Genomic DNA, 11,060 nt, shown 5'->3' on the forward strand with positions numbered 1-11,060 from the left:
AGTTGTTGGAATTCCCTGGTGGTCAAGTGGTTAGGACTCCATGCTACCAGTTCAAGGGGTCCAGGTTTGATCCCTGGTGAGGGAACTAAGATACCACATGCCATGTGGTATGACCAAAAAAAAAAAAATTCAAGTTGTTCCTCCATTTAAATCCAAATCAGTCCACCCTGTGTCTCCACCCAGCTCCTCCTAGCATTTGGCCCTGGGCTCCAAAACTCCGTAGAGCAAGCCATGCTCCCTGCCCTGTCCTTACAGACAGCAGGCCTCTTTCCCAGCATCTGATTCTGGTTCCTGTACCCTCACACCCTGGCTAGCCCCTTTCTGGACTGTGTGGCTTTAGGGGTGGTGAAATATTATGGAACGAGGACTCTCCTCAGCAAGTCCAGGCCTCCAGGAGTACCTTGAGCATGTGGGGAACCAAAGAAATTTATGTGAAAAAGACTCCAGAGAACACACCCTACTAGTATAAAGCTGCCAACCTAGGCTGCCAACCATGTGCCAGGCACAGGGCTGAGCATAATACACTCCTGAGTTCATTCACCTCTCATAGCTGGCTGAGGAGATGACTTTTCCTTATTTTACCTTTGAGATGCAGAGAGATTAACTAACCTGTACAACAATGCACAGCTGTAACTGACAGGACTGGGGTTTGGACCCAGGACTCCCTAATTCAACTCCTAGAACTAGAATGGAACAAAGGAGTTGAACCTGAATTGAGGGCCAAGTCCAAAATGCAGTGTTCTTCCAGGAGTTATCTAGATGGATACTTACTAATTTCTTATCTAACCATAAGCCCTTACATTTATTGTATACTTTTTTACTTTTCCATGAATGTCCACCTTCATTTTTTTTTTCTTTTTCTTGGGAAGAGATGATATTTACACATGATGTTCCTAGTTTAAAATTCACAAGGTGCAAAATAATTTTTTATACTCAAAATAACTCCTTCTTTATTAGAGTATAGTTGATTTACAATGTTGCGTTAGTTTCTGATGTACAGCAAAGTGAGTCAACTATACATACCATATACCACTCTCCTATTTTTTTCTTTTTTTTTGACCATGCTGAGTGGCATGCAGGATCTTAGTTTCCCAAACAGGGATCAAACCCGTGCCCCTTGTAGTGGAAGCACCAAGTCCTTACCACTGAACCACCAGGAAGGTCCCCTTGCCACTTTCAGATTCTATTCCCAGATAGGTCATTACAGAGTATTGAATAGAATTCCCTGTGCTATTCAGCATGTTCTTATTAGTTATCTATTCAATATATAGGCTCCCCTGGTGGCTCAGCAGTCAAGAATCTGCCTGCAATGCAGGAGACAGGAGTTCAATCCCTGAGTCAGGAAGATCCCCTAGAGCAGGAAATGGCCACCCACTCCAGTGTTCTTGCCTGAGAAATCCCATGGACAGAGGAGCCTGGCAGGCTACAGTCCATGCGGTAGCAAAAGAATCAGACATGGCTTAGTGACCAAACAACAACTATGTATAGCAGTATGTGTATGTCAATCCCAATCTACCAATTTATCCCTCCCTCCAGTGCAAAAGAACAATGAAAACAATTTGCAGTTCTTAAAAAAGTTAAGCATGGGACTTCCCTGGTGGTCCAGTGGTTAAGAATCCACCTGACAATGCAGGGGACACAGGTTCAGGAAAACTTGTGTGCAGCAACAAAGACCAGTGCCGCCAAAATTAAATAAAAATTAAATAAATAAAATGTAAGGATTAAAAACAAATTAAGCATGGAACTACCATATGACCCGGCAATTCCACACCTGGATATGTACCCAAGAGCTGAAAACAAGAATTCACACAAAAACCTATATATGACTGTTCATAACAGCACTATTCGCATGAGCCAAAAATGGGAACCTGAATGTCCATCCACAGATGAATGGATAAAGAAAAAGTGCTACATCCATACAATGGAATATAAAAATCCACAGACAATAGGGACATGGATAAACCGCAAAAAAACACGCGAAGTGAAAAAAGCCAGACATAAACGTTCGCGTATTATTTGATTCCCATCTTTATGAAATACCCAGAATAGGCAAATCCTTGGAGACAGAAAGCAGGCTTGTGGTTACCAGGAAAGGAGATGGAAAGTGACTGCTACTGGGTACAGGGCTTTCTTTCTGGGGTGATGAAAATGTTGTGGAATTAGATCCAGGTGATGGTTGAACAACAGTGGGAATATACTGAATTGTATACTTTTAAATGCTTAAAATGACTCATGTTATGTGAATTTTACCTCAATTTTATAAAAAGAATATTGAACATTAACCCCCAACCCCATCCCTTAGCAACTGGTACAAGTTCCAGAGATGTTCTGATCATTTATAAACATTTGTGTGTTTAGGTTTTCATATAAATGGTAGCACCCTGTATGTATTGTCCTGTACCTTGTTTCTTTCACTTGGCAGAGATCTTGGAGAGTATTCAACGTCAGCACTTAGCAGACTTTCTGTGTTGTATTTAACATCCCTGTATTGTTCCGTGTTGTAGATGTACCCTGATATGTCAAGCCTGTCCACTTCTGGTGGACGTTGATTAATTTTTAAATTTATTTTGGCTGCGCTGGGTCTTCATTGCTGCATGCAGGCTTTCTCTAATTGCGACAAGCGAGGGTACTCTCTGGCTGTGGTGCGCAGATTTCTCACGGTGGTGGCTTCTCTCGTTGCAGAGCGCAGGCTCTAGGGCACATGGCCTTCGTTAGTTGCGGCTCGCGGGCTCTAGAGTGCAGGTTCAGTGGTTGTGCCGCATGGGCTTAGTTGCAGCACAGCATATGGGGTCTTAGTTTTCCAACCAGGGATCAGACCTGTACCCCCTGCGTTGGCAGGTGGATTCTTAACCACTGGACCACCAAGGAAATCCTGATGGACATTTAGATTGTTTCCAGTCTTCTGCTGTTTTAAACAAGGTGGCTGTGAACTGCCTTGTACATGGGTCATTTCACACATGCCTGTATCTGTGGAGAAATTCCTACAAGTGGGATTGCTGGGTCAAAGACTATGTATATTTTAATTTTTCCTTGCATACTTGTTACACAAATTTCTGACAACTCTGAACATTATTGGTTAAAAAATGAAAGAAGCCCTCTCCTTAACTCCAAACCCATGCCCCTGGTGGAGCTGCTCCTTCTTTGTCTGCCTCCCTTTTGCAGGCACTTCCTCCCTGGCCCTGGGGTGCAGCTCTCAGAGCCACCCCTGCTTGCCTGATCCTGGGTTTCCCCTCCTCCTCCTGCCCCACCTCTTCCTTCTCTCATCCCTTAGTAGAGACTTCCCCACCAGTGCCCAGAGCCTAGGCTGGGATTGAGGCTCATAGTCAAATATAACCTGTGAAAGTGAAAAGTGTTAGTCTCTCAGTTGTGTGTGACTCTTTGTGACCCCATGAACTGTAGCCTGCCAGGCTCCTCTGTCCATGGGATTCTCCAGGGAAGAATACTAGAGTGGGTTGCCATTTTCTTCTCCAGGGAATCTGCCTGACCCAGGGATCAAACCCAGGCCTCCTGAATGGCAGGCAGATTCTTTACCATCTGAGCCACCAGGGAAGCCCCAAATATAACCTATTCCCCACCAAACCTACCAATGGCAGGCCCCTGGCAAATGCTTTCAAATCATGGAATGTTCAAACCAAAAGTTTAGGGCCTTCTCATCCAACCCTCACATTCTACCTTACATAGTTTTACTCAGGAGGCAACTGAGAAAAGTATTTCACATGGTGGTAAGAGCCCTGTAAGGATAAACAGTGACTTGGGCCCAAGATTTTTTTTTCAATATTTATTTACTTGGCTGCATCAGGTCTTGGTTGCTACACACACGGTCTTCGTTGTGGCCTGTGGACTCTCTAGTTGTGGTTCTCAGTAGTTGTGGGCCAGGGGCTTAGTTGTTCTTCTGCATGTGGGGTCTTCCTAGACCAGGGATAGAACCCTTGTCCCTTGCATTGCAAGGCAGATTCCTAACCACTGGACCACCAGGGAAGCCCTGGGTCCAGGAGTCTCGATTGGGTGGTGATATCTGAGTTGGGACCTGAATGATAGGAAAGAGCCAGGTAAAGCATCACATGCAAAGGTCCTAAGGTAGAAAGAAGATTTGTGTATTTGACAGACAAGAAGAAGGCCAGTGTGACTGGAGCAAATGAGGTGGCAAATGTGCCCAGGGCTAATCACTTAGGGCCCTGGAGACAGAGAGAAGTCATTTTGCAATGCCATACTGTCAGCTTATATGGTAAAGAGTTGGTAAAGAATCTGCCTGCAATGCAGGAGACCCAGGTTTGATTCCTGGGTCAGGAAGATCCACTGGAGAAGGAAATGGCAACCCACTTCACTATTCTTGCCTGGAGAACCCCACAGACAGAGAAGCCTGGTGGGCTACAGTCCGTGGAGTCCCAAAGAGTTGGGCATGATTGAGCAATTGAGCACACAGTTGTTAAGAGCCTTAAGTATATTAACACTTTTATAATGAGAGGCTCAGCAAATCATTGTTTTGTATCTCATTTTGAGTCTTGGATGCCCTTTAAGTCTCAGCTGGTATCTCTGGATGTCTGCTCCAGAAATTTACACACACTCAGACACAGAGTTGTACACGCAGTTAGTGGGTAATTAAGGACCGGCAATGGCAACCCACTCCAGTACTCTTGCCTGGAAAATCCCATGGACAGAGGAGCCTGGTGGGCTGCAGTCCATGGGGTCACAAAGAGTCGGACATGACTGAGCGACTTCACTTTCACTTTTCACTTTCATGCATTGGAGAAGGAAATGGCAACCCACTCCAGTGTTCTTGCTTGGAGAATCCCAGGGACTGGGGAGCCTGGTGGGCTGCCGGCTATGGGGTTGCACAGAGTTGGACACGACTGAAGCGACTTAGCAAAGGACCTCTGAGACCTTTTTAGGCCTCTGGATGGATAATTCCTAAGGCCTCTTCTGCCTCAGATAGTGACCAGTTAGGGGAGGGCTCTGAGAGGTGGAGTGGGGACCAGGGACTTCTGGGGGTGGACAGCACAGTCTGGGACAGTGGTCAAGGGGCTGGCTGACGAGAAGCCACACAGTCTCTCTGCCGGCATCTGTAGTGTGAGCTCTAGATGGTTGTCTACCTGCCACCGCCACCGCCCCCCCCCCCGACCCAAATGTGGCCCACTTGGCCCCTGGATGAGTTCCTTCCCAAAGTCAATGGCAAGAAAAGCCTAGCTTGGGGCAGGACCTTGGAGGAGACCCCCTAAGTCCAACTCCTGGTGGCAGTGGTGGCTCGAGCACAACTCTGTGCCTCCAGTATAAAACAAACACATTGGATTAGCATCATTCTTTCCAACTGTAGACATTTCTAAGCACCTACTGCATACCAAAGATGGCATTGGAAAGTTGTGAACCACTATGTTGTACACCTGGAAATTATGTAATATTATACATCAACTAAACTTAAAAAAAAATAAAGTGCATTGGACCCCACCAATGATGAAACAGCCTCAAGTACAAAGAGCTACTCTTGCTCCCCTTTGTGGGAGCAAGAGGCCACTTGCAGCCTTCAGCCCGGTCAGCTGGGAAGGCCCCGGACTCCCTGGATGCCCAGCACTGCAGCTTGACCCTGACGATGGGTAGTTGTGGGCATTCCTGGCAGAGCACTAGGCTTCTCTGTCCATGGGATTCTCCAGGCAAGAACAGTGAAGTGGGTTGCCATTTTCTTCTCCAGTGGATCTTCCTGATCCAGGGATCGAATCTGGGTCTCCTGCATTGCAGGCAGATTCTTTACCACTCTTGACCACATAAGCTGACCTTATGGTGTTGCAGAATGACTTCACTCTGTCTCCAGGGCCCTAAGTGATTAGCCCTGGGCACCTTTGCCACCTCATTTGCTCCAGTCACACTGGCCTTCACTGGCAGATTCTTTACCATCTGAGCCAACAGGGAATCCCAGAGGGAAGGACATGGGTGTGGAAAACTCAGCATGTGCAGGGCCTGGAGTGTCAGGTGAACAGAGAAGACCTCTCAGGAGCAAAGAAAGGCGAATTGGGTCCACAAGTGGTTGAGGCCCTGCCTGGTGGAGCTAGACCAAGGGCCACAGGAGGTGACGACAGCAGGGCTTTAGGGGTGGAGAAAGGACCAAGTACTGGGCCTCCCTGAGCTTTGTGGGAGGGAGATGGTGGGGGACAGAGACACAGGGGGCCTAGGCAGAGAACACCGGTGGCAGGACACAGAAGAAAGTCAGATGTGGTAGGATGTTTGTCTCTCAGGCATTTGGAAATGGGAGGCTGGAGCAGGGAAGAGATTAGGGAAGACTGCCCGCAGTGAATGGCAGGCAGTGGCCACCTTCTCAGAGGGGAGATGTCAGTAGGTGATTTCAAAAGTGAGTGTGGGAGTCTCCATAGCTCCCTCCCACCCCAGACAGTCTCTAGGAGCTTCACAAAGTTCATTAGCATGTGAAAGACTCAGAAAGCAGGCGGTTTAGCTCCATTCTACCCTCTTCCCCTGTCAGTAAATAATCTGCCTGCATTGTAGGAGACCGGGGTTTGATCCCTGGGTTGAGAAGATCACCTGGAGCAGGAAACGGCAACCCACTCCAGTACTCTTGCCTGGGAAATCCCGTGCACGCAGGAGGCTAGTGGGCTACAGTCCATAGGGTCGCCAAGAGTCAGACACGACCGAAGTGGCTTAGCACAGCATATATCACCCACAGAGGTTTCCTCCCCCAGCCCCTTCTTAAGTCTTTCAGCTCCTCCCAGACCCACACCCTAGGGAACCACTGAACTGCTTTCAGTCACTATAGGTTAGTTTGCATTTTCAGAATCTTATGTAAATGGAGTCATACAATGTATACACTTTTGTCTTCTTTCAGTCGGCATAATTACTTTGAGATTCATCCATATTGTTGTATAACTTAATAGATTCATTTTTGTTGCTATAGTAGTAATCAATTTCATGGCTGTATAACAATCTGTTTACCATTCACCTCTTGCTGACCATTTGGGTTGTTTGCATGTTTTGGCTGTTAACAAATAAAGCTGCTATGGGGGCTTCCCTTGGAGAAGGCAATGGCACCCCACTCCAGTACTCTTGCCTGGAAAATCCCATGGAAGGAGGAGCCTGGTAGGCTGCAGTCCATGGGGTCGCAAAGAGTCGGACACGACTGAGCAACTTCACTTTCACTTTTCACTTTCATGCATTGGAGAAGGAAATGGCAACCCACTCCAGTGTTCTTGCCTGAAGAATCCCAGGGACAGGGGAGCCTGGTGGGCTTCCATCTATGGGGTCGCACAGAGTCGGACATGACTGAAGAGACTTAGCAGCAGCATGGGGGCTTCCCTAGTGGCTCAGTGGTAAAGAATCTGCCTGCCAATGCAGGAGACATGGGTTCAACCCATGATCCAGAAAGATCCCACATGCCACCCGTGTACCACAACTGTTGAGCCTGTGCTCTAGAGCCTGGGAGCCCCAACTACTGAGCCCATGTGCCCCAGAGCTCATGCTCCAAAACAAGAGAAGCCCGTGTGATGAGAAGCCCGAGTACTGCAGCTAGAGAGTAGCCCCTGCTCGCCGCAACTAGAGAAAAGCCCTAGTGGCAACGAAGACCCAGCAGAGCCAAAAATAAACAAATAAGAGAGTTACAAAAAATATGTTTTTAAAAGCTACTTTGAACTTTCAGATGTGTCTCTATATGACTATGTGCTGCTTTGATGTCTTTTACGGAAATACCAAAGAGTGGAATGGCTTGGTCACAGGATAGGTGGTCATATGGAAGTTATATTATGCTTAACTTCTTGCAAAACTGCTAAACTGTTTTCTAAAGTGGTTACACTGTTTTACATTCCCATCAGTAGTGTATGGGAGTTTCAGTTACTTCACATTTTCAGCAAACACTTGATTTCAGTCTTTATAATTTTAGAAATTCTAGTCAGTGTCCATAGTTTTAAGTTTTACCTTTAGATTTGTCATCTATTTTGAGTTGATTTTGGTATATACATGAGATATCAATCAAATTTCATTTTGTGTGTGTATGAAGGAACTAAAAAGCCTCTTGATGAAAGTGAAAGTGGAGAGTGAAAAAGTTGGCTTAAAGCTCAACATTCAGAAAATGAAGATCATGGCATCCGGTCCCATCACTTCATGGGAAATAGATGGGAAAACAGTGGAAACAGCATCAGACTTTATTTTTCTGGGCTCCAAAATCACTACAGATGGTGACTGCAGCCATGAAATTAAAAGACGCTTACTCCTTGGAAGAAAAGTTATGATCAACCTAGATAGCATATTCAAAAGCAGAGACATTAGTTTGCCAACAAAGGTCCGTCTAGTCAAGGCTATGGTTTTTCCTGTGGTCACGTATGGATGTGAGAGCTGGATTGTGAAGAAGGCTGAGCGCCGAAGAATTGATGCTTTTGAAGTGTGGTGTTGGAGAAGACTCTTGAGAGTCCCTTGGACTGCAAGGAGATCTGCTTTTCAATATGCTATCTAGGTTGGTCATAACTTTCCTTCTAAGGAGTAAGTGTCTTTTAATTTCATGGCTGCAGTCACCATCTGTAGTGATTTTGGAGCCCAGAAAAATAAAGTCTGACGCTGTTTCCACTGCTTCCCCATCTATTTCCCATGAAGTGGTGGGACCGGATGCCATGATCTTCGTTTTCTGAATGTTGAGCTTTAAGCCAACTTTTTCACTCTCCGCTTTCACTTTCATCAAGAGGCTTTTGGCAAATAGATGGGGAAACAATGGCAACAGTGACAGATTTTACTTTCTTGGGCTCCAAAATCACTGTGGACGGCATCTGCAGCCATGACAATGACAAACCTAGACAGCACATTAAAAAGTAGAGACATTACTTTGTCTACAAAATCCATATAGTTAAAGATATGGTTTTTCCAGTAGTCATGTACAGATGTGAGAATTGGACCATAGCTGAGCACTAAAGAACTGATGCTTTTGAACTGTGGTGCTGGAGAAGACTCTTGAGAGTCCTTGGACTGCAAGGGGATCAAATCCGTCAATCCTAAAGGAAATCAACCCTAAATGTTCACTTGAAGGACTGATGCTGATGCTGAAACTCCAGTACCTGTTATGAGGAGCTGACTCATTAGAAAAGACCCTGATGCTGGGAAAGATTGAAGGCAGGAGGAGAAGGGGATGACAGAAGATGAGATGGTTGGATGGCATCACCAACTCAATGGATATGAGTTTGAGCAAACTCTGGGAGACGGTGAAGGACAGGGAAGCCTGGCATGCTGCCGTCTGTAGGGTCCCAGAGAGTCGGACATGACGGAGCCACTGAACAACAACAATGGGTTGTTCAAGCATCATTTGTTGAAAAGATTTTCCTCTTTGCAATGAATTCACTTCTTTAATAGATACAGGGCTATTTAAATTATTTCTTTCTTTCTGAGTTAGCTTGCACACTTTGCATCTTCTATTAAGGAGTTTGTCCCTTTCATCTGACTTGCCACATTTATTGGCATAATACTGTTGTGAATGATGTGAAGCATCTTTTCAGGTGCTCGTGCACATTCGTCCTCAGTCACTTTAGACATGTCTGACTCTGCAACCCCATGGACTGTAGCCCACCAGGCTCCTCTGTCCATGGGATTTTCCAGGCAAGAATACTGGAGTGAGTTGTCATTCCCTTCTCCAGGGGATCTTCCCGACCCAGGGATTGAACTCATGTCTCCTGGGTCTCCTGTATTGCAGGAGGATTCTTTACCACTGAGCCACTGGGCAAGTCCTTTTCATGTGCTTATTGGCCATTTATATATCTTATTTGGAGTAATGTCTGTTCAGAATCTTTGCCCAAGTTTTCATTGATTTATTTTTCCTTTTATTGTCTACTTATTTGAACCCTTGTAAAGATTATAGATTCTATATACAAGTCCCTTATCAAATTTATAATTTGCAAATATTTTCTCCATTCTGTGTGAGTTTTTTCCCTTTCTTGAAAGTGTCCTTTGAAGCACAAGAAATTTTGATTTGATAAAGTTTATTTTATCTAATCGTTCTTTTGCTGCTTATGCATTTTCTGTCATAGCTAAGAATCCATTGGCTGATTCAGGATTCACTACTGTGTTTTCTTCTAAGAATTTTATAATTTTATCTCTTACAATTAGGCTTTTTATCTATTTTGAGTTACTTTTTGTATATGATATGAGCTAAGGGTTTCAACTTTATTTTTTTGTATGTGAATATTCAAGTGTCTCAGCACTATTTGTTGAAAAGACTCTTCTCTGATAATGGAATGGTCTTTCCACCCTTGTTGAACTGACTGTAGACACATGGTGTTTATTTTTGAACTCTCAATTCTGTTTCATTGATCTGTTTGTGAGTCCTTCTGCTGGTACCACATTCTCTTCGTTACTGTTGGTTGCTTTGTAGTAAGTTTTGAAGTGAGGAAATAAGGATCCCCCAACTTTGTTTTTTTTTTCAATATTGGTTTGGCTATTCTGGGTCTCTTGCAATTCTGTATGAATTATAGGATCAGCTTGTCAATTTCTACAAAGGTGTTAACTAGGATTCTGATACAGATTGTATTGAATCTGCAGATCAAATGGAGAGTATTGGTATCCTAACAATACTAAGTCTCCTGATGCATGAACATGGGGATGTTTTTCCATTTATTGAGGCCTTGTTTAATTTCTTTCAACAGTGGTTTCTAATGTTTCTCATTTCTTTTGTTAAATTTATCCTTAAGTATTTTATTCTTTTTGATACTGTTGTAAGTGGAATTACTGTAATTTTATTTTCAAGTTGCTGATTTGCATATACAAATACAATTGATTTTTATATATTGATCTTTTAAAATTTTTATTTTTATTTTTGGCTCTGCTGGGTCTTCGTTGCTGTATGCAGGCTTTCTCTAGATGCGATGAGCAGGGGCTACTTCTCGTTGTAGCGGCTTCTCTTGTTGCAGAGCATGGGCTCTGAAGCTCCAGGTCAGTAGTTGTGTGCACTGGTTCAGTTGCCCTTCAGCACGTGGAATCCTTCCAGAGCAGAGATCAAACCCATGTCTTCTGCATTGGCAGGCAGATTCTCAACCACTGGACCACCAGGGAAGTCCTGTATATTGATTGACTTTTTGTCCTGTAGCCTTTTT

The sequence above is a fragment of the Bos mutus genome, chromosome 10 (genome assembly GCF_027580195.1).
Source record: "Bos mutus isolate GX-2022 chromosome 10, NWIPB_WYAK_1.1, whole genome shotgun sequence".
Taxonomy (NCBI): Eukaryota; Metazoa; Chordata; class Mammalia; order Artiodactyla; family Bovidae; genus Bos; species Bos mutus.